The sequence below is a fragment of the Passer domesticus genome, chromosome 23 (assembly GCF_036417665.1).
Source record: "Passer domesticus isolate bPasDom1 chromosome 23, bPasDom1.hap1, whole genome shotgun sequence".
Classification (NCBI taxonomy): Eukaryota; Metazoa; Chordata; class Aves; order Passeriformes; family Passeridae; genus Passer; species Passer domesticus.
Genome location: NC_087496.1, coordinates 2,334,456 through 2,358,242, shown reverse-complemented (window position 1 = coordinate 2,358,242; position 23,787 = coordinate 2,334,456). Strand labels below are relative to the sequence as shown.

General features: G+C 52.9%; 1 protein-coding gene and 1 long non-coding RNA gene across 5 annotated transcripts in view; one reads left to right on the top strand and one right to left on the bottom strand.

The window, feature by feature from the left end:
- CDON (cell adhesion associated, oncogene regulated) overlaps positions 1-16,080 on the bottom strand; it is a 55,683-nt gene extending 39,603 nt beyond the window's left edge. For 2 of the 4 annotated variants that reach the window (XM_064398054.1, XM_064398052.1), the window contains exon 1: positions 15,889-16,080. The gene's annotated coding sequence lies outside the window, so the exon portion shown is untranslated. Of the gene's footprint in view, positions 1-6,407; positions 9,408-14,065; positions 14,580-15,888 lie in introns of those variants that run through there. The other 2 variants (XM_064398055.1, XM_064398053.1) reach the window with 2 other exon arrangements.
- On the top strand, positions 9,372-10,334 carry LOC135285618 (uncharacterized). Its single transcript, XR_010350411.1, has 2 exons — positions 9,372-9,817; positions 9,927-10,334. It is a non-coding gene; the product is annotated as an uncharacterized LOC135285618 (long non-coding RNA).
- Positions 16,081-23,787: the final 7,707 nt, after the last annotated feature.

The window sequence follows — 23,787 nt, the reverse complement described above, 5'->3', positions numbered from 1 at the left end:
GTGCCTGCTACTTCTGGACATAATTAGTAAGATGAAGTATTTCTGCACATGAACAACTCTAGCTGTGTGCCTCGTTTGTCACAGACTCTTTATGAAAGGAACCCCTCAGCACAGACATCCAGCAGATCCCAGTTTCAGCCCCACAACCTGGGAATGCTGTGCACAGGCAAGAAAATAAACCATCACTTCTAACTGCAGAGGGGAAGGCACAGTTCAACAGTGTTTTCCCAGCTCAGGAGCAGGGCTGTCCCCAGCAGCAGAATGGCACACCAGCCTGGCACACAGGATGCTGCAGGGCAGCTGGCACACACACACGGCCCGGAGACCTCACCACAGGGACATGGGTCATCCCAGACCAGAGAGCAGCCCGTGGGCTCACTGAGCACCCTACTGAGCCAAGATGGGGAGGCATGGGCTCCAGAGCAGCCAGGATTTCTGCAGCCCTGGCAGTGACCCTCCTGTCCTTCCCAAAGCCTTGTGTTTGTCACTGCTTCTCCAGAAACCTGTGGTCTTCAATGTACAGCTCACGGGTCTGGTCCTGGCACCGTAACTTAACCCTCCTCTCCAAATTAACTCACTCCTACCCATGGTCACCCCCAAATAAGGTTTCACACTCTGAAAGATGACAAAATGCTGTTTGCCATGCATTCCCACGGTGCCAAGCTCCAGTGTCCTTCCAAACACAGCTGAGATCCTGCCCCACTTATTTACTGGACCATGAACTTCTCCTCTCCACCCTTGCAGCTGAGAGCAGAGTCACTATGAAAAGAGCATTATCTCATCCCCATTTTGGTTTAGCTCCCTGAATCATCTTCCTGCCCTCTCAGACCAGCTGGCAGGACACCACCAGGACCTCCCTTGTCAACAGCCACCACCCCACCTCGATCTGCTGATGCTCCATCACCCCCGCTCCAGCACTCTCCCAACCTTCAGTAAGCTGTTCCACGAGGAGCAGCTGAATGAGGAAGGGTTTCTGCACTACCCAAATGTTCCAGGTCCAATAAACCTCGGGTAGAGCAGGAGAAGGAGGAGGAAGGAAACAGCATGCTCAGGAACAGAGGGAGTCATTCAGGTTGCCCACTCCGCCTCCAGGAGCGGACAGCCTTTGCTGAGAAGCCCAAGGAAAAAGTGACTGAGCCTCAGGGACAGCACTGCCCACCAGCTGCACTGTGACAGCCCTCTGGAGTGTACCAGCTTTGGACACACACATTTCCCATTTTTCCTAAACACCACCAACTCAAAATTGATTTATCCCACCTCACTTTATAATACCATATGTGATTTAACACCCAAAGCTCAGCAAATTTATTTTTTTCCCCTAGGTAATTTATTAGAAAAATTTCATTTTAACTTTCTATGAGTATAACAAAACCCACAAATTTTCAAACCACCTAAATTTAGAGCAAATGAATCCCCTTGAATTAAGTAAAATACTCTGGCTTCAGCGTGAGCAAGCTGAGTTAGATCATTAAATCTCACACCAAGACACCTTAAAAAAAAAAAAAAAAGAAAAAAAGGAGGTATTGAAGCCTGTGGCATTCCAAGAGAAAGCAATCAGACATTCCTGCCGCTCGGCTCCTCAGTGATCTCCAGAGCCTTTGATCACTGACTGTCTTCATGCTGTCCTCCTGGGGTCTGGCAAAATGAGTGTAACAGCTGGCACATAGACTTCATTAGCTTGCGGGGCTGGGAGGAGCGGGCTCCAGCCCGGCAGCCACCGGCAGCCTGCCCGCGGCTTCAGGGGCGAACCTGCCCGGTGTGTTCCCGGCGCTGCGGGGCCGGGATAGGTGACAGCGGAGCGCTCCGGGGATGGGACAGCCCGGTGGGGCCGGGACAGCCCGGCGGTGTCGCACAGGTGACAGCGGAGCTCTGCGGGGCCGGGACAGCCCGGTGCTGTCGCACAGGTGACAGCGGAGCTCTGCGGGGCCGGGACAGCCCGGCGGTGCCGCACAGGTGACAGCGGAGCTCTGCGGGGCCGGGACAGCCCGGTGCTGTCGCACAGGTGACACTGCAGGTGACAGCCGAGGCTCCGCAGCCGCCGCCGCCCGCGGCTGCGACAGACGCGCTCCTCATGCCAACCCGCGCGGCTCGCAGTGCCAAAAGGCAACGCAGCCGGCCGAAGCCTCATTTTTATGAATGCCTAATGACCACTCAATCATTAACATCAACCTTTAAAAAGCAAATGCAGCACCTACAGTGTTCATTACCCTCCCCCTCCCCCCCTTTCAGGGTCTCAATCGAGTCAGTCAAGCGTGCAAACCGATCCTGTCGCCAGCAAAAGCATTTCCTTTCACTGTGGTCAGCCAAAAGCAGGGGAAAAAAATGGAAGTGACTTGGAGTTATGGCACCAAAAAGGCCAGACAAGCAAGGAAATAATCAACTCCACATGAGCCACTTCGAGCCCATCACAATGAAAAGGGCCTACGACTAACCCCAGGAAAGGTCAGCGGGACTATGGGGGTCAGAAGCTGAAAAAGGCAATAGCGAGCAGCTGCCAGCTGCAATAAGAATCAATGTGTTCCTAATTACACTCCGAAGAGAAGGCTCGAGCGCCGGGAAACGCCGGGCTGTAATCACAGCTTGGGCAGAAAACATTCAAGTGCTCCCGTTTTACCCTTCTCCACCTCGAGCACTGGAGCTGCTGCCTGTGTGCTACTAAATCACAGGAAGCCGAGAGCTGCAGATAAGGAGCCAGAAGGGTTGGGGATTTTGTAAGAAAATACCGTAATTAAGCATTTGTGTTGGAATTATGGCATCACCAAAGAGAGGATTGTGTGAGTGTAAGCAATAAAATTACATTCTTCAAAGGGATTTTGCATGTGCGTTTAGGAAACACACAGAACTCTGCCGAACAGTCCCATACGCCTGGGATTTTCTTAATGCCCAAAAAAAAGTGAAAGGGAAAACCCGAGAAAAATCAGTTTGCTGACAGTAACCCTATAACCCAAGCGTGAGAGACATAAATGGGTCAGAACACAATGAAACGGACGCCAAGGGATCCGCAGAAACAGAGGAGAGAGGCAGTCAAAAATTACAAGGAAAAGCATCCTTTGATGTTCTGTTCATATTTATTTATTGCATTTTAAACAAATGAAAGTGCACCCTCCAGATCCTTATCAGAAGGATAAGGATCTCCTGAATAAAGGAGAGAAATTACAGTTGCTCAAACTTTGCAATCCTCAGCCTGGATTTCAGTAATGCCTCCACATTCCTGCCCATAGCCATGCCTGGCACCCACACCCACCAGGGCTAAGCCAGATCCAAGTGCCAATTCCCACCTAAGGATTCAACTGGTATTTTTACCTCTTTTTAGGAAACATATCTTTTTATAAGCAGCCTTGCATGAGCCTTTTTCTTGCTTCATACCATTTAACCCCCCATGAATCAGTGATGAATCCAAAGAAATATTTTGGGGACTAAATCCTTTATCAATTGTGCAGCAATTTCTAATGGCACATCACTATTCATAGAATGGCTTGAATTGGAAGGGACCTTAAAGACCTGAAAGTTGATATTTTTGTCAAAATACAGAGCAAGTGTTTGCTCGGGTGGCAGATGGCAGGAAAAACAAACAGTGCTGAGCAAACAAGACAGGGACTGAGCCCCAGAGAGGACAGGGGATCCCACAGCCTGATGGTCTTTCTCAGTAATCAGGCAGATGTGTTTTTTACAAAGCTATAAAACACCCTAAATATTGTCATTAATTTACTTAAACTGCTCTAGGTAAGGTCTAGTGCACAGGACAAAGGTGACTCAAGAAGAGGTTAAGCAACTGAGGAAAAAATAGCAGTATTAGCCCAAACCATGGCCAAGAGGCTGTATGCCTCAAAGATGGAGAAGGATGTATTTTTTTATTGGATTTTTCTATTTTGATTTCAGGCCTGGAAAGTCTCATGGTTGGTATCAGCTGTTGGACTGGGATCAAAGTTTAGCCTTCCATTAATCTTTTGAGTTATATGTGAGGCTGATAGAGAATTTTTTTTTTTTTAGAAGACAGTTAAGATTACTCAGATACTTAATTTGCACTCCAATATTTCAAAAACACCTTGACTTTAGAACCTTGGTCTTGGCGTACATATGGTCTTGATAGAAGAACGCATGCTTTGGCATGGGCTGGAGGAATGGATTTGGGAGCTGGGGGAAGGAAATTTAACAGTTTGTGTACTGTGCCTCAGCACACAGGGATGAAAACACTCCCCAGTCACGACTCTGCTCCTGAGACACATCTGTGCTCCCAGGGGGAGAGCTGGGGATCCCATCCTGCCATCCCAACACCGGTCACAGCAAGACAGGCATCAGGAGAAAAATAAATAAATCATCCCAGAAGCCACACTTTCTTCTCCACAAACAGGCATAACAATTAGTTTAATTTCATTATTAACTTCAGCAAAGGAGCTGAGACAGTCCCCCTGCTGCCACACTAATGAAGGGGGAATGGCTCCTGCCTCCTCTGGCCTCGGGGAAGCCAGAGGACAGAGCATTAGCCTGATACATAGTTCTGCTGGGCTGCAATTATGCTTAAATGCCTAAATCAGGGCTTTCAGCCCCCAAGGGAGCCAAGGGTATCATTAGTTTAACAGTTCCATCACAGTAGGCCAAATACATGCAAAATTCTCACCCTTTGCTCTTCCAGGACCCCTCAGACCTCTCCTGTCTTGATCTCTCCTGCTTTGGCACAACTTTGCCTCACATTTCCATTTTCTTCCCCACATTCAGCTCGACACCTGTGCCACACCACTGCAGGGACACCTGTGACAGCTCTGCTGCCTTCAGTCATGTCCCTGCAAGGGTCCTTGGGCCAACACCCCCTCCCCTCTTCCTCAGGGCTGGCCCCAGCCTCGGAGAGAGGCGCCTGCTTTACTTCTGCAGCTCTGGTTTTTAGCAAGAATGAGATTTCGCAACCAGTTTTTCAGCCAATTTAAAGATGGGCTGCTGCCGAGGAGGGCAGCAACACCTTCCTTCAGGACCTGGCTTGCATTCTCCTATCTGCAGCAGGGATCCTGCGGCCAGCAAGTGAGTCAGATCTGCTGGCAGATGCAGCTGAAAACTCAGCCAGGGAAAAAATGAGGTTCAGTTTTCACCTGGATGAGGGAGCAGTATAGCTCCCCATGCAGTCCTGGAGCACCAGCCCAAAGGAGGGGTGGGAATGGACATCCAAGAACAGGAACTCAGCCCTTGAACAGCGTGAGGCCTCAGCTCAACTCATGAAGCACCATGGTATGCTGAACAAACCCTGGACTGCAAGAATGTGTGCAAAACTGAAGAAAAATATACAAAACCAAAATCCACGTGAGCCATGCCCCTTTTCTCAAGGGAGCTAGGGAACTCATCATCCTGATTATCCACACTACAGGTGCACACACCACAGCAAGCTGGAGTAACTGCCTCAGGGAGTGGTTTTTTTTCCCCTCGAAAAAGCTTGCATTGTGCATGTCAAGGATCATCACCCACGATTATAATTTGTCTATGGCTTCTAAAACCAGAATCCAGCATGAATAAAAAATAAAAAGGACTAGTAAGAACCACAGTCTTGTTCTGGTCATCAGAAAATGCTGTCATACTCTCAGACAAAGGTGCTTGTGTCCACACATGCTGCCTAAAGGTCCCTTCCAGTGGCACTCTCTCACCTGGGTTGTTTAGCCCTGAGAGAACATGGATGGAAAGAATTGGAACCACGGCTGAGCTCTGCTAGAGGACAGCGAGCTCATTCCCCAGGCAATTCCAGATGAACACTGACACCTCGTCCTTTGGTAGCCTCCAGCAAGCAACAACTCTAAAAAACGCAGACAAATGGGTTCTTTTAGCTGTGCTAGCCCGAGTCCAACTCGGTCTGTTGTAACTTGCAGGGATCCATGCTATCCGTGAGCCCTTAAAGGGAAGCACAGCCATTAAATCCACACCTGCAGCCAGAATTTATAGCAACCTCATCTACTGCTGTCTTACATCATAGGCAATTAGGAGCCTGTGAACTCATGGCTGCAGGATATGGGAGGTGCACTGGAACCAGAGAGCCAAGCCTGTGTTACAGCACAGTCGTGAGGCACCTCAGAACTCACCGTGCTGGAACTGGGCTCAGACTGCAGCAACAGACCCATCTGGACCCTGCTTTCTAAACAAAAGTGCTGCCCTGCACTCCAAGTCACTGCTTCCCCCCTTGTTACAGCTGTCCACAGGCTGTCACAGGCAATGCCAACACTCCCTGCTGCTGGACCCAGGCTCCAGGCAGAACAATGCTTATTAAAAAGCAAACCAGCTAACCAGGGACAGCTGAGGGAGAGAGCAGGAAAGACCCCGGCCTTTCCTCCCCCGATTAAAACAAGCCTTCACACAATCCATCCTCCAGCCTTACAGTAATTCAGTTTTACTGCTCTCCTCCCCTCCCTTCCCCCACGCTCAAAAGACCAAACCTGGTTTCAAAATTGAAGTCCGAGCTCTCTGGCAAATGCACACTTCTGCACTTCTTCACCTCGAGGGAAGGAATCCTGACACAACTGACAATATTGCTTAGCAAAAGGAGCCCCTCTGCCTCAGGCCCAGATAAAAGCAGCAGCTCGGCAGAAAAAGAAATGAAAAAATTGCGTTGGTCAGGCCAGGTTTGCTACAACAAACCAACCTGGCTCCCAGGCAAGGAGAAGGGCAGTGGAACATGGGGGAAAGAGAGGGAGGCTTTGGGTTGGCTTGGCTCAGTGGTGTTGCACAACCCAGCACCGGTGCAGCTTCCCGCCTCCTTCCTCATGCCAGCAGAGCCTTGATCCAAGGGAGGGAGGCAGCAGTCATCACCAAGCTCTGGCCTGAGGGCTTGGCTCCTCCAGCCCTCCTGCTCCACTCCGTGCAGCCAAGCCCAGGCTGCCAGCTCAGCCCTGCCAGCAGCAGGGACCCCTGCCCAGGGCTGGGGGCACTCGGGGCAGCACCCTCACGGTGGCAGGTCGTGAGTCACAGCCCAAACCTCCTGCAAATCGGGGCCATGGCAGCTGTTCCCAGCAGAACCAGTTCAAACACGAGCAACTGATAGGAAAGGAGTTAAGTTTCATCACAGGGACCAGGGAGAACTTTCCGCCAGGTTCACCTGACTGTGCCCTGCTCTCACTCGCTCAGACATATCCTGCTCTGCCGAGCAGGATTTCTGTTTGGACGTCCAACAGCAGACTGGCAATTCCTGGAGACACCTTCCCAAAGGAAGATGGATGCCACAGCCACAGCTTCACCACATAGGAAGAAAGTTCCAGACTCTTCATAGCAAATCAACTCCCCCACGAGACTTTAATGCCGAGCTCAGCAACTGGGGGCCCTGCAAAGATAACCGGCTGCCGGGATTGATTCCATCCCACGTTAGCATCCATCAGATAGCAAGAAAAACAAGATTAAGCAGCACCACGGCATTAGTCTTCATTTAAACTTGGCAAAGAAAGCAAATGTTTCTTTTTTGTTGGCTTCTCTCTGTGTGTTTTTTAAAGCAGTCCCAGGCTCAGCCAGGGAAAGGTGCCTGGACTGTTTAATGTTGGGGGATTAGAAGGGACAACACTTGTACACTCGCCAGAGCCCAGATAAGCACAGAGTGCTCGGGTTAAGCAGGCAAGCATCTGCCTCCTGCAATATATACATTGTCCCAGTGAAAATAAACAGCTTCACACCTTTGGCTCAGAGAAGGACTTGAGCTCCTTCTGCATCCTCAACCTGCAGCCTCCCCACTCAAGGCTGAAGGGTCACAAGGGTGAAGGTTACTCGCAGTTCCCTTATTCCAAGTCTAAGGCTGGAAACTTTCTGTCTCCTCTTGCACTGAGTGGAGTCTCTGCTGCTGCACATCAGGTCTGGTGTGCTTCCTTGTGCTCGCTGTGCCCAGAGCTGTTTCAGACAAACTCTGAACACGTACACTTTCTACATGTGCTGGTTACGTACAAGCCACGGCAAACGCACTAATTAGGAAAAATGCTAACTTGGAAACTGGACCCTTTTTTAAGTGCTCAGCCACAAAGTCCTTAATCTAGAAAACCACACCTCAATTTAATGCTGCCACCCGTCACTGGAAATCACAGGGCTGAAGACTCCAGCCATACCACTGCAGTACCCACCACCTACAGTCTGCTCCAAACTCCTCTCTGGTCCATCTCTATGCACAATTTGGAAGTGCAATCTGCACCCCAAAACCATGCCTCAGTCTGAATAGCTGAATTTAAAATTATATCATTAAGTTTGAAATTTCAACATACTTAGAGAGTTTTGATAATAACATTTTTGATTACATCCGTTGCCAGCTTCCTTCTACACCCTGACAGAGATTTAAAGTATACATTCCTATTTCATTCTGCAACAGAGATTAGTGGCAGGAACAGAAAACATCTTCTGTTCCAAAAAACCCTCGGGGTTTTCCTCCTTCTCTTGCATTTTATTAGAGGAGTCTCAAATCTCCATCAAGCTGCAATACACTGTCACTGCAAAGCATTTAAGGCAACAAGTACCCGAGTGCTACACTGAAACCCACCTTTGGAAAAAGCTCCTGAGAAACAAAGAGACTTCCAAAGCTATCCCAAAGGAGAAAGTGCTCCCCAGCAGTAACAGCCCTCAGCAAGCTTTATGAAAATTTGAGCCTACGCTTGAGCGTATGGCACACAGAGCCCTAATTCAAGAACTTTTGTGAACTCTTATTGTGGGGAAGGGGGGGGAACAAAGGAAAACCACATGCTATTGTTTATTTTGACTCTGCAATACATTTAATCTACATGGAGTTGGAACATTACACAGCAAAACTCCTCAGCTCCCAGAAATTATGTACAGCCAACAGCAGCAAAGCCCGTTCTCCAAAGGGAGAATGCCATTTTAAGTATGTTATCTTCACCCCACAGAGCACAGAAACTCTCCAAAACGCAGCTGAAAGCTGCCACCAATGCTTCCAAACCCACACCCCAAAAGCATGGGATCAAGGCAAGGCTACTGGCACTCCTGACACAAGGAAAGCTTGTGGGGAAAAGCAAGGAAAGCTTTGGGGAAAAGTCCCCAAAGCTGGGGACTTCCACTAACTTGGCCTTGAGCTGTGGAAGCTTTTCTCAGTAGGACTGTGACTGCCTGGGGGGGTCCCTGAGCAGGAGGAGCCCCGGGCATCTCACACCTTCTCTGAGCCTATCAAGAGGAGCAGACCTTGATGCATTCCAAGATGTTAAAGCAACAAGACCCAGCACATGAGCTGCCAAAGAATTATTCCAGTGTATCCACAGGGATGATAACAGATCTCACTACATGAATTCCACTGCTATAGCTGCACAACTCCCTTCTAGCCATGTCTCCTGTACTGGAGGTGCGCTAACAAGGACTGGCCACATGTCACAGAAACCTTTGGTGTCTCCAGGACACCCCCAAGCAGCTCCAGAAGCCGTGGCTCTGCTGATGAGTTACAGCTCTGCCCTGCCACAACCAAAGAACCATCTTCCTAAACAAAGCCACCCACTGCCATCCCCCCTTGTGCCCAGCGAGTTCACTCCCCCAACCCCAATATTCCAGCTCCTTTACACAACCTCTCCTGCACGCAGAGCCCGCTGCCCCACGCTGGGGTACAGTCCCTGCCAGCGAGGGAGCGGAGCTGTGCAAGCTCACCCGGGCAGGTGCCAGCACCAACTCTCCCCTGCAGCCAGAACGTGCAGACAGGTGATGTCACGGCCAGAGCAGACAGGTGACATCACAGCCCTGCAGCCCACAGGCACCTTCTCTCCATGCTGGTTTATCTTCTCCTGCACCTGGGAGCAGGGGCCTTGGCACAGCCCCTCGCCGGGCCGGGGGCTGGTGCAGACACAGGGTGCTGTGAGGTTTCAACAGGCTGAATGAAACGGTGAAGAAAGATGCTTTTCAGAGGGGGAGGGGAGGCACACACGTACTGAACAAATCATCTGTTTGGAGCGCTGGCTCCTACTTGTTCTCAGTTATATTATTCACTCAAGGGTGGATTAATCCATCACTGCAAAGGAATCTCCTGATCTCAGAGATAAAGGCAACAAGTCATGCACTGACTGTCTGTGGATCCTCCTGGAAATGGCCAGGCTTTCTCATGGCCTTATTTGGGCCGATCTATCAGCTCTCAACTAACAACAAGCAAGGAAAAAAAAAAGAAAAAAGAAATTAAAAACTGAAAACATACCACCTGTCTACAGTAACTTCAAGTGGATTGATCTGGAAGCAAGCAGGGCATTTCAACTCCAAACAATCACTGTTTGTCTCAGAAGGGGCCACATGAACTGTCCCCTTCCCTTGTTTTTGTTCCCCAGGAGAAGAACAGTCACCTGGGTCCTTACCATCCAAACTAGCATGGAAAAAACATAAATTTCTTGCAAGATTTTTTTTAAAGTGAAGCCTTTTACCCAGATAAATGGTTTCTTTAAGTCACTGGGGACTGGGAAACAAAACCCCCTGGTGCCATCCCACCCCTCTGCAGGAGCATCTCCAGCTAGAGCAGGCTGCACTTGGACAGAAGGTGTCTACACAGAATATAACAGCAATTCCAGGAGGCTGGACATCACCAGCATGTCTGTACTTTGGTGCTTCAGCAGATGCCACAGAACAATTACAGAGACATTCAGGATCTGTCTGTTCTTCATCTAAGATTAAAGGGGGCTGAGAAGCTCCCCACAGCTCCCCTCTGGCTGGAGCTGGCAGCCACAATGCCCAGGGCTCACCAGCACACAGAAGGTGAGCTGGCAGGGAATACTTGACAGGCAACACAACCCTCATACACCTCTGCAGAGACAAAACACCTGTGAACCCCTCAAAAATGTAAATTTTTAGCTCAGCCTCTTTGCCAAGACTGTTTCAATGACAAGCTGCTCACAGCTCGAGCCTTTTAGTCCTTGTCTTGGCATTTTATAGGTTCACTGCAAAGAAAACCACAGGCTGCGAGGCAGAGCCTCCATACATTGCAAGGAAGGAAGCATTAAACTTCTCTTTGAATTAAACAAATAAGACTCAACCACTTGGTTCATTATCAGATTCAATGGTTGGAGTCTGCGGGGAAAGCTAAGCAGCAGAACCCAGGGTATAAATCAAGGACGTGATCAGAGAGACAGGTGAGGCCGAGGGTGTGGTTTCACCTCTCAGCTCAGCCACGGCCAAAGGGATGGTCTCCTTCTCCTTCCCTGGCATGCTCAGCTCCCCTGCCCCAGCTCCCTCCTGCTGCCAAGCTGATGGCAATATCCCAGCCAAGCTGGTCTGGCTCACTCTGAGCTTTAGGGAATTATTTTATCCTTTTCTCATGCTGTTTCTGTGAGCTGGACTGGTTCAAATGGGCATTTCCAGAGGCAGGAGATGGAGGGAGCTGGCCAGAATCCCTCCTTCTCTGCAAGGCACCCACCCTTGGCTCAGCAGCAGAGCAAGCACACAGGATCAGGAGACAGCAAAGCCAATTTAGAAGCCAGTTCTGCCAAAAGGGGCCATCCCCCCACCAGCCCCTCAGGGCCTTCCCAGTCATCCAAGTGGAAGATTTAGCAACTCTAACTGCGGGGCAAGATCCAGGAAAGTTTGGGGCTTGGGTATTTTTTTTTGAAGGGTTAGCTGGAGTCACTCCCCTGGGGCTGCTCCAGTGCTGGATTCCCGCAGCAGGGAAGAGGCAGGAATGTACCTGCCACCTCCTGCAGCAGCGAGTCCTCAGATGGAGCTGTAACGTGAAACTGCGCCCAAGGAGCTGGGGAGGGGGGAAAAGAAAAAAAAAATAGAGTCCCACCTGGCTAGAAGAGCTCCAAGACATCTCATAGGTACGGAAAATGGGAAAACAACCCACCTTACATGATTGTTTTCCCTCCTGTTGAAAGACAGCAGATATTTCTCACACAGAAAGAATGAATATGGGCTTAATGGAAATGGCAGGTGGTCTGGATGTACAAGGCTCAGTCCCTTACTGGGCTGAACAAGCACTTCCCTGAGGTGGTCACTGTCACTGGAGAATCAGCATCCCCAGCAGAAAGGGAGAAGTGAGCTAGGGAGCACAAGTGGAAAACTCTGACACAGTCAGCACTGGAAGATGTACTGAGCCATCTACCAAGGAAATTACTGGAAGAACGCTCAACTGAAAGAAGTGAACACACACACACACTGAGAGAGGAAACTATCTAGTCTAGAAATTCTTGGGCCAGCATACTTGGAGATCTCGCACTAGCCAAAGTACACAGCAAAGAGGCTTTTGCTGATTTTGCCAAAGACAAACACCATCCCAGAGCAAATGATGCAGCATAAGGGGACACACAATAGCAGGGTTTGCTCAGGGAGGCCTCCAGAGAGCAGGAAGTGAGTAGGAAAAGGAAAACACCTGGAGGACCAACCAAATACCAGCCCAAACAACAAAATACGTCCAAATTAACAAAATATGTCAAAATAACAAAATAGTGCACAGAGAACAGAGTTCGGTTCCCAAATACCAGCTTTGAGAGTCAGGATTGAAAGGCAAGCTGCAAGTTCCCATTTAAGAAGGAAATTTGACTAGTTTCACTTGAAACAAAGTTTTCAGCTCAGTCTCACCTCAGCTGCAGATAGCAACTGGCTGTGAAGCTCCCCTGCCCACTGAAATGCCAAAACCCAGAGAACTGACAGCAGAGCACTGCAGTGAGGAGACAGGGGCAGGACTCAGCTCAAGGGAGCCACTCACTCGTCAGCAGCTCATCAGCAAGGCAGGAGACAAACACCTGCCTCTACCACAAAGGGCAAGTTTACAGTATCAATTAATTTATAGAAATGAGATGCTGTCTAACAAAAGACGTTCAATTTCCGAGTCGCCAATTAAAGCGATTCCATAAAAAACATTACCTGAGATTCCCCTTCCCAGCAGGTTTCTGGGTGAGAACCCACTCAGTCTCAGGGCTTCTGGTACTAAACCAAAGGTTTTGAAGCCTCGTGGAAGCTCACCAACAGGTTCACCACGTTCCCGTGTCATTTTGTAGAGGACTGTGTGCCAAGAGCACAGCACTGCAATGAAACCCCTCAAGAGTCACATCTGTGGACATGGGAATGAGGAGGATGCAGAGCAGGAGGTTTTCCACCACAGGCTCAAAGGCCTGGCAGAAGCAGAGGAGGTAAAGGAGCTCTTGGAGAAGGTGTGAAGAGTGAGTTTGGTGGGTGATATGGGAAATCCAGGTGAAGCTCAATGCCTTTTTACACACAGAACTAGAAACAGCTCACATGACCTGCAGGGAACCTCCTCAATACAGCTCATTCTATGTGCACACAGGTACACCCAGAGATCACCCCTGACCCACAGCTCCTCACACCCAGCCCTGCAAACAACCTGAAATCACAGCAGCTGGCCCTGTACACACCCAGCCACACCAACACCCTACAGGAGAAAGGGCTGTGACTGTACCATCACATCAGAAAACAGCTTTATTCCCAAAATTATTTAATCATCACAGGTTACCCCATTAGTTTTCTGGCACTGAGACTTTATTGGTCTTGCAGTTCATGGCAGTGAGCACCCACCAATTAATGCCCTGCTCATGGTACACCTGAGGCCTCGTCAGGCAGAGCAGATCTGCTGTGGGACAGGCACAGGGGGATTTATGAGATGCTGGACCCTGACGTGGCTGTGCACTCACAATCCATTGCTTTGCTTCCCCGTTTCCACATCTGCAGAAGCAGTCTTTAAACAAGCCAGGGTATTTTTAAGCTCTGACAGTTAAAATCCTCAAGTGACATCACCTGAAGTCAGAGCACAGCTGCCTTATTCCTCTGGCACACCAGCAAGCCAAAGTAAGCAGGAGCCTCGTTTATGAGCTTACAGCACACCTTGAGATAATGAAAGCACTGGTGGGACTTGCCCCGCAGTCAGGCCTCTCCTTGCAAGGCTTTTTTCCACCCCCTCCTCAGTTTTGGGGTAAAACCCAAGAATTTTAGCACCAGAGCAGCCCAGTGATCCAGCAGAGGGGGCACACAGGGGGGCCAGCCCAAACCCCACTGCCACTATGTTGGGGTTTGGGGCAAAAAAAAAAAAAACAACAGAGAAAAAGGATGAAAAATCACCAAGACTGCATGAAGGATGGCAAAAACCAACCCCTCAAGATACTTCCCGTGGTGTACCCGAGCTTGCCCGCCCACACTTCACCTTGCTCACACGGGCACGGCTGTTTACGAGCAGCTTAAGGGTGTAAATCACATTAATCCAGGCGACAAAGCCACATCCCGCTCATCCTCGGGTGAATTACTAATCCCTCCACACCGCAGCAGTTCCCATCTCACTTCCTACCCCTTGAGGAGGATAAAAAAAATACCTTTTAACATGATAGGTAACTCAGTGGATCCCACCTTCTATCTGAGTCCAGCTTTCAAGCAACTTTGAGCAACAGCCGTGGGTCTCCCCACAAACCTGAGGATTTTCTGGGATGCAGACCAAGCCAGTCAGGCTTCCCTCTTCTTATGGAAAGGGGAATACAGGTCAAAAATATTTATTTCTTTTTAATCACTTCATTACCAAGTCCTCCCCACAAGACAGGCTTGCAGCTGCTTCGAAACAGCAGGGCTTGGTTTCAATGTGTTTGACTCATGCTCTCAACACCTATTTTAATTTGGTGGAACAAAGGCATGCTGGCTGTAATTAAGGCAAATAATATCAAGTTCAACAGAAAAGCGTTAAGAAATTGTGCCGGGAAACGTTCACTGCAAATTTTTGGAATATAGAAGGAGCTGGCCGTCGCCCGCAGCAACCGCTACCACAAAAGCACTTTTTCTCCTTAAAGCAGCTACGGGCAGGCTGTACATCCCATAAATCGCAACTGTCAAAACACCCGAGTCGGGGGAGACGGAGAGGAAAGCAAAGGGGCTCCACACAGCTCGGCTGGGAGCGCCTGCACCCCAGCATTACCTGCTTTGTTCAAGGAGAACGCCGGGCCACGAAGGAGAGAACCCCGGAGAACCAAAGCTTCCACGCTGCCCTAACCTCGCTGACCGGGCTGGTGTTTGGGTTGGTAAATTGTATTTCTGGTGCATGTGTGAAAGACACAACTCACTGAGTAAACAGCCCTTCAGAGCTGACAGCTTTACAGCCACAGGCTCGGCGCGACTGCTCCTTCCCAGAGGCAGCAAGGCAGTAGGGGAAAGCAGTAAAATAATAATTAAAAAGAAAAAGCTACATAAAGCCATCACATTTACCCTTTCACCAAGCCTTTACACAGTTACGAGGCGGGAGCAAAATAAACATTGCCCGTTTTCTGCCCGACGGTGTGTCACGGCTGGAAAACACATCCCTTTTGGTTTAAAAAACATCAGAATTGGAAACATGGGACAGACGGCTGGAAAGTTCTTCCATTAGAAGGCAGGAGCTATATAATTTATATTTGTTTTTGGCAAAGAGACAGATAAAGCAAGGGAAAGTAATTTAAAATTCAAGAATCGTGTGGCTTTAAGAAGGTAGGCAGCTTAATGCAACAAAAATAATAATAACAGAGATAAGACGTCAAGATGCTTTACAGCCAGAGACCTCAGGCATCACACACCACCTCCTGCCTTAGGGACTGACTTTCCACCGCTCTAATTGCAGAGAAAAGTGACCTTACAGGTTAAAACCATTGAGATTAACCATTTTAAGGCGGTTAAGAGGCTGGACGCGACCCCAAACCCATCCCCTACGGCACCTCCTTCAAGCGGCGCCGCGCTTAAGTGACAAACAGAGCGGAGCGGAGGCGCGTTCGCCGCGAAGCGAGCCCATAAATCAGAGCCGGGCAGCGCGGAGGGCTCGCCCCGCTCCCCGGAGCGCCGAGCACCGGCTCAGCCCGGCGCCCCGAGGGCGCGGAGCGGGCTGACAGCAGCCGCCACCTGCGGCCGCCCCGGGCCGCGCTCGCCCCTCACGGCGGCGCCGCGCCCGCCCCTCCCGGCGCGCGCCCGCCCGCGCCCCCCTCAGCGCGCGCCGGCGGCGGGAAGCGCGCGCGTTACCTCTCCGCCGCGCCCCCTCCCTGGTCCCGGTCCTGGTGCCGGTGCCGCTCGGCGGCGGCTCGCCAGGACATTCCAGGCTGGGGCGGGCGTCCCGGCGGGCGGGAGCCTCCATCCAGCGCCGCCCGGCCGCTCGGCGCCGCTTATCTCCCCCCGCGCCGCGCTCCCCGCCCCGCTCCCACCGGCGCCCCGTGTCGGGGGAGGCGCCGCCGCCCCGCCCCGCCCCGCGGAGCGAACCAACGCCGGCCGGGGGGGGAGCACGGGCCCCGCGGGCGGACCCACCGCCCGAGGAGGGGAGGGAGCGGGCGGCGGTGAGCGCGGCCCGGGCGTGCCGGCGCTGCGGGCCCTTTAAGGGGAGCGGGCGGGGTGCCGGGGGTGCACGTGCGCGCGGGGCGCCGCGGCTCCGTGCGCTGCCGGGCACGGCGCGGAGAGAGACCGCGCCCCGCACCGCCGGGACCCGCGCCCCGCACCGCCCGGACTGGGCATCCCTGTGAACCAGGACCCGCGGCACCGCACCGCCCGGACCGGGCATCCCGGACCGCCGGGACCCGCGGCACCGCGCCCCCGCACCGCCGGGACCGGGCATCCCTGTGAACCGGGACCCGCGCCCCCGCACCGCCCGGACCGGGCATCCCTGTGAGCCGGGACCCGCGGCCCCGAGAGCAGGTGCACTGGGCACCCACGGCACGGGGAAGGCCGGCACCGGGCCCCCTCCCGGCCGGAGTGCCGCCGTGTCCGGCACCGGGCAGCGAGCAGCCGCGCCGCCCCGGGACCGGGCGCTTGTGCAGCCGTGGGCGGCCGCGCTCCCGCACCCACGGACCTTGCCGCCTGTCCCCTGTGTGACTGTCACCCCCGGAGCCGGGCACGCCGTGCCCGCTCCCGGCGCCGCTCACCTGCGAAGCCTCCCGGAGCCTCCGGCCCGGCCCGGCCCGGCTCGCTCCCACGGAGAGCCCGCGGCTCCCACTCCGGCTCCCCTGCACGCAGGTGTGTGTTCAGAGTCGCGCTGGAGTGAGGGAGCGGCTCTGGCTTTTTCCAAATGCCCCCACACATGCTCCATGCATCGGCGTTCTCCAGATGATGCCACAAGGAACCCCGTACTCAGGCTAAAAATAGCAAAAAGGGGCTTTATCAAGGGCTCGTGGTGTGCCGGAACCACTGACCCCTTCCAAAAGAACCCAAATATGCCCCACATGCCTTGTTCTTTGGGAATTTGCTGTATTTTGGTCACATCCACAAGTGGTAGCTGGAAAGGGATTTATCCCAAGAAGTTTCACCAGGAAAGGCTTCAGCAGCACAAGGACTGCAAAGAAGCACAGTTGCTATGTTTAAAAATAAAGAAAAAATAAGCTTAAAACCCCCCTAAAAAACTAGAGTTGAAATAAAATCTCATGGTTTTCAGACAAACCTGTGAGACCAAAACGCTGCACTACCCTGTGTTTACCAGCCCTAATTTTATCCCTTGGGAGGTTTCCTGTAGGACGTCATTATTTCCACAAGTGTGAAAGAGGGAAAAAGAGAAAGAAAATGAAGAGTAGAAAAATCCTTAGCAGATTAAAAATACCATAATCTGAAGAAAACACCCCAAAATAAAACAAAATCGGGGTTGGCACAGCTGAGGAGTTAAGTGACTTGATTTATGGCAGCTACTGGAAAAGATGAGGGCTTCAGGACTGTTCTCAGCACGGAAGAGACAGCCAAGTCTGGTTTTTTGGGATAAAAATACTCCAAATGAGGATCATAATGAAGGTGTTTTGCAGACCAGGGGTGGTGCCAAATTGCAATTTCTCCCTGTACAATTTTTGGGGCGATGTTTTCCCCTCCTTGAGCCCATTTGCATGAGAATGCCCTCTTGGGCAGGAGAATTGCTGCTTAATTAGCGAACAGCAATCACTTTAATTAGCATGTCTCCATGCTCCCTGCTATTTTGCATAGATTCAAATGAGATGCTCATTAGGGAGCAGGCGCCCGGACAAGCTACGCCCTTTAGCCGCTCACTAACCCAATTAACTTCAGCCAAACCGTGCCGGGCCCCGTGCCAGCAGGGATCGGGCTGCTCCCAGGAGGAAGGTGCAGAACCTCTCCTTCAACCTCCTCACTTCCTCCAAACCTGTGAGGTTTCCTTCCTTGGGAGGTTTTTCTCCTTCAAGGTTTTCCTTCTTGCAAGATTTCCTTCCTTGTCAAAGGTTTTCCTTCTTCTAAAATTTTCCTCCGCGCAAGGATTTTCCTACATTGAAACTTTTTCCTTCCTTGAAATTATTTCCTCCTTCAAGTATTTCCTTCCTTGCAATATCTCCTTCCTTGCCTAAGGGTTTCCTCATCGCAAGGTTTTATTTCCTTGCGAGATTTTCCTTCTTTGCGATATTTTCCCCCACCCAAAGTTTATCCTCCATGTAAAGTTTTCCTCCTTGCACGCTTTTCCTCCTTGGAGGTTTCCTTCCTTTCAAGGCTTTACCTCGTTGCAAGTTTTCCTCCTTGTGAAGTTTCCTTCCTCACACGCTTTTCCTCCGTCCAAGGTTTCCCTTCCTCACAAGGTTTGCTTCCTTGCAAGTTTTTCCCCCTTTTCCTTGCAAGTTTTTCCCCCTTTTCCTTGCAAGTTTTTCCCCCTTTTCCTTGCAAGTTTTTCCCCCTTTTCCTTGCAAGTTTTTCCTCCTTTTCCTTGCAAGTTTTTCCTCCCTTTCCTTGCTTGCTCAGTGCTGGGATTAGGGAGCAGAAATGGGGGGGACACCCCCAAAAACCACCCTCCCTCCTTGGGGACCCTCAAGCCCTCTCCGTGCCCCTTCCCCCCGCCCAGGTGGGGCCATCATTCCCGGCAGGAGCACGAGGGAATTTGAGGGTCCCCTTTGTTTTTCCGCCCAGCCAGCGTGGTCCCAGCGAGGCTGGGTTTTATTTTATTTCATTTCTCCTGCCCCGTAATCCCATCGTCTTGTCACGGTTCCCCGGGAAGCGGGGCTGCTCCGAACAAAGCCCCCGGAGCATCCCGGGCTCCCGGAGGGGGTTTTGCAGCTGCGCCTCGGAGCGTGACCGATCGGGAATGAGCCTTCGCAGCGCGTCTAATGCCGCCTGGACAGGGAGCCTTTCATCCGCTCGTGGGAGCGAGGCCCCGGCCCCGAGCCCGCCGCGGCCCGGCCCTCGGCGCTGCGGGCCCCGCGGGAGCCGGGCGGCGCTGGGAGCGAGCCGAGCCCCGTGCGAACCGAGCCCGTGCGAACCGAGCCCGTGCGAACCCAAACCCGTGCGAACCCAAACCCGTGCGAACCGAGCCCGTGCGAACCGAGCCCGTGCGAACCGAGCCCTGTGAGAGCCGAGCCCCTGTGAGAGCCGAGCCCCTGTGCGAACCGAGCCCCTGTGCGAACCGAGCCCCTGTGCGAACCGAGCCCCTGTGCGAACCCAGTCCCGTGCGAACCGAGCCCGTGCGAACCGAGCCCCGTGCGAACCGAGCGGCTCTGGGGGAGAGAACCGAGCCCGTGCGAACCGAGCCCCCGTGCGAACCGAGCCCGTGCGAACCGAGCCCCTGTGCGAACCGAGCCCCTGTGCGAACCCAGCCCCGTGCGAACCCAGCCCCGTGCGAACCGAGCCCCTGTGCGAACCCAGCCCGTGCGAACCGAGCCCATGCGAACCGAGCCCCGTGCGAACCGAGCCCCTGTGCGAACCGAGCCCGTGCGAACCGAGCCCCCGTGCGAACCGAGCCCATGCGAACCGAGCCCCGTGCGAACCGAGCCCCTGTGCGAACCGAGCCCGTGCGAACCGAGCGGCTCTGGGGGAGAGAACCGAGCCCGTGCGAGCCGAGCCCTGAGCTGACCGAGCCCCTGTGCTCACCGAGCCCCGTGCGAGCCCAGCCCCGTGCTCATCGAGCCCCTGTGAGAGCCCAGCCCTGTGCTCACCGGGCCCTGAGCTCACCGGGCCCTGAGCTCACCGGGCCCTGAGCTCACCGAGCCCTGTGCTCTTCGAACCCCTGAGCTCACCGAGCCCCGTGCTCGCCCAGCCCCGAGCTCACCGAGCCCCTGTGCTCACCGAGCCCCCGAGCTCACCGAGCCCCTGCGGGCTTGGCTGCAGAGCTCGGGGCCAGTGGAGCGGCTGAGGCTGGGAGATGCTCCCCATCGCCGCGGTCTGGTCGCTGTCGCCCCATGCTGGGTCCGCTGGGTTCCTTCTTGTGTCCCCTGGCAGTAGCTGATCCCAGTTCCCACCTCCACACCCTCAGCAGCTTCCTTGTCCTGCTTCTCATCATCCCATCCCTGGCAGGCACCTCCACCCAGTTCCCATTCTCCTGACCCCAGCAAGTGCCTTGTCCAGGTCCCATCATCCCAGCCCTGTCCCCTGGGATCACTCATCCCAGTCCCCATCATCTGTCCCTGTCATCACATCCCAGTCCCCGTCACCTTGTCCCATCACCCCGGCCCAGATTCCAGCAGGTGCCTAGTCCCATGTCCCTTGTCCCAGTCCCATGTCCCTTGTCCCAGAGACACAGCCCTCTGTCCCTGTTGTCCCTCCACAGGGCCAGCCCAACACCCCGATGCCCTTTGGCATCCAGTGATCTCCATCGAGGGAAGGTTTGGATCCTTTTTGGGAAGGGGACAGCTGGTGTCAGCCTGGTGCCCCCCAGCCTTGGCATTGCGGGTGGCATTGGGTGGCACCAGCTGCTGAATGTGCCCTGCAATGTGGCAGGTAATGTGTGTGAGTGGGGAATCCCGGGATTTCCACTCCAAGGGAATGGATGGGGAACAGGGCACAAAGGCTGGAGGGGTGTTGGGATGGAGCATGCGTGGAAACACTTCACCTGGGAAGAAAAGATGAACATGAGAAGAGACAAGATGAAAATGATGAGATAGAAGAGACAGGGTTAAACAACAGGAGAGGGAAAGAGGAGGAGGAGAAGGACTGGAGGAGGAGAGGAGAAGAGAGGAGAAGAGAGGAGAAGAGAAGAGAGGAGAGGAGAGGAGAAGAGAAGAGAAGAGAAGAGAAGAGAAGAGAAGAGAAGAGAAGAGAGAGAAGAGAAGAGAAGAGAAGAGAAGAGAAGAGAAGAGAAGAGAAGAGAAGAGAAGAGAAGAGAAGAGAAGAGAAGAGAAGAGAAGAGAAGAGAAGAGAAGAGAGAAAGGAGGAGGCAGAAGAGATGTTGCCTTTAAAGAAGCTGTGTGTCCCCGTGAGATTTGCCAGCCCATCATTTCATGCATTGGTCAGGGGGGTTTTGTTGGTTTATTTTCCCCTCAGTCAAAAGTGGCTTTTTGACCCAAACACACGTTTTCATAGCAAAGGGTTTTTTTGGCTGAAAGGCTTTTTATTCCTTATTAAAAAGAAAATTGGTGAGGTTGGTGGGAAGGGTCACTTCTGTAAAACCTCTATTTTTCTTTTAAAAAGCCCCAACTAATCTATTTTGGCTTTTTTTTTTTTTTTTTTTTTTTTTTTTCCCCTCAGAAATACCTCTGCGGGAGGCTTTGGGAGTGAATCATTCCCAAAATCCCCTGTCCCATGCCGTGCCTGGTCCTGCCCAGCTTTATCATCTCCCCTGCAGCAAACACCCAGTGGCAACAAAAGAAAATAAGAATTATTAGGAAATACTTTTCTTTTTACTTTAATTTTTTTTTTTTCACAGCAGACTAGAGGGCGATTTTGGTTCATTTTCCTGTATTTTGGCCATTTAACTCTATGGAGCTGCTTTGGCACCAAAAATTGCCTCAGCCTTTAGGAAGGATGAAAGAACCTCCCCATGCAGTGATTGTTGGGTTTCCCTGGGCACTGGGGTTATCTCTGGAAGAACCCAGACTGCTGGGATGGGACAGAACCCCTGAACCCCTCTAGAGGGTTCTGAGGGTGATAAAAGGTTCTGTGGCCCCTGAGCTCTCCTCCTGCCCCAGGCCAAGCTGGGATGAGCCCTGCTGAGGCTCTCTCCAGCCTGGTCTCCTGGGCAGACTTGGGCCCACAATTCAGGCAGCTTGTCCTCAACCTTCTCTCTGCATGGACCTCAGTGTTGCAGGGAGGTTGTCTCCACCCTTATCACCCTGGCAGATCCCAGATCAGCATTGTGGGTCTCTTGTCTCCATCCCTGTCTCCTGAAGGATCTCAGGAGATGCTGCAGGTTCTTTCTCTCCATCCCTGTCTCCTGAGGGATCTCAGGAGGTGCTGCAGGTTCCTTCTCTCCATCCCTGTCTCCTGAGGATCTCAGATGGGTGCTGCAGGTGCCTTCTCTCCATCCCTGTCTCCTGAGGGATCTCAGGTGAATGCTGCAGGTTCCTTCTCTCCATCCCTGTCTCCTGAGGGATCTCAGGAGGTGCTGCAGGTGCCTTCTCTCCATCCCTGTCTCCTGAAGGGTCCCAGGTCACTGCTGCAGCCCATCTCCACCTTCTCTGAGCTCCCCAAAACCCAACCCACCACCTCACCTTGCTGCTGGTGCCCATTCCCACCCCAGCTGGACCTTGCTCATGGTGGATGCCTCTCGAGGGGCCGAGACCGTGGTGGAGGGAGAACTGGAGACGGGCGGAGGGGATGGAGCGCCTTCAAAATTGACACCATATGGCTGCTCCTTATCCCCAGGCCCAGTAAATAGGTCTTTCATGCTGGGCCGGTTGCCATAGGAGCAAACACGCAGGAAATATCCCAGATAACTCGAATAGTGGTGAAAACATATGTTTTGGATAAAACCCGGCAGAAAATCGCCCCGTTTAACCCCTCCAAGGCAGTTTTAACCCCTTTGCCACACCTCAGTGCATGCATGCAGTGGGGAAACTGAGGCACGCCGTGTCTGGGCCCCTCCTCAGCTGGCAGTGGGAAATCTGGCAGGTTTTTTGCCATGAAGCAGGATTGCTGTCAGGTTCCCAGTGTCAGCTTGCCTCCTTCTCCTTCTCCTCCACCTCCTCCTCCTCCCCAGAGCCCCTTATCAAGACGGATGGCTGCATGCAAGGCCGTGCGCAAGCATTTTGCTTTGATTTGCCAAGGAATTTGCTTTGCTTTTGCTTTTTTTTTTATTTTCCCCTTCTTGTCCCCCCCCTCCCTCTTCTTTTTGTCTCCTTTTTCCAGCCCGGGCCAAACCTTTCCTTATCGCATCTGGCGAGCAGCGGGCCCCCAGCGCTGCCCTGGCCGCCGGCCAAGCGCGGAGCCGACAGCCAGGCAGACACACGGCCAGGTCCCCCCTCTCCTCAGCATCCCATGGGGCTGAGCCCGGAGAAACCAACAGCCCTGGCTCCCAGCAAGGGGAAACTGAGGCATGGAGGGCCTGAAAAGCTGCTGCAGGTGTTCCTTCAGTGGCTTCGTGCATCCCTCCGTGCTGCAAGTATCGCGGTGTGCCACAAATGTCCCTGTGCACAGCCAGTGTCCCTGTGTGCTGCTGGCATCCCACACACCCTGAACGTTCCTGTGCGCTGCCAGCATCCCTGCACGCTGCTGCAGACAGCCCTGGATGCTGCAAACATCCCTGTGCATGGCCAGCATCCCTGTGTGCTGCTGCACCCCTGCATCCCATAAACATCCTTGTGCATGGCCAGCATCCCTGTGAACTGCATCCCTGCATCCCACAAACATCCCTGTGCATGGCCAGCATCCCTGTGTGCTGCATCCCTGCATCCCACAAACATCCCTGTGCATGGCCAGCATCCCTGTGAGCTGCATCCCAGCACCCCACAAACCTCTCTGCACCCTGCAACACTTCCCAGCCCTTTTCCCAGGAGAGGACACTGCTGCTGGGTCTTCCCAGCGCTGCCCGAAGATGGAGCAACCCCGTGGAGCCCACCCCAAACCCTGCCCCGAGGGCAGCCTGGCAGCAGCCTGGCAGCTGAAGGGGAAGCCATGGGTGCTGGGATGGGGAAAATCTTGGGAGGGGCTGCTCTGGAATGGCACGAGCGGGACTTCAGCACAGGAGGGATTGCAGCTATGGGGTGTGGATAGCACAGGCCAAAGGGATCAGGGAGAAAGCCCCCA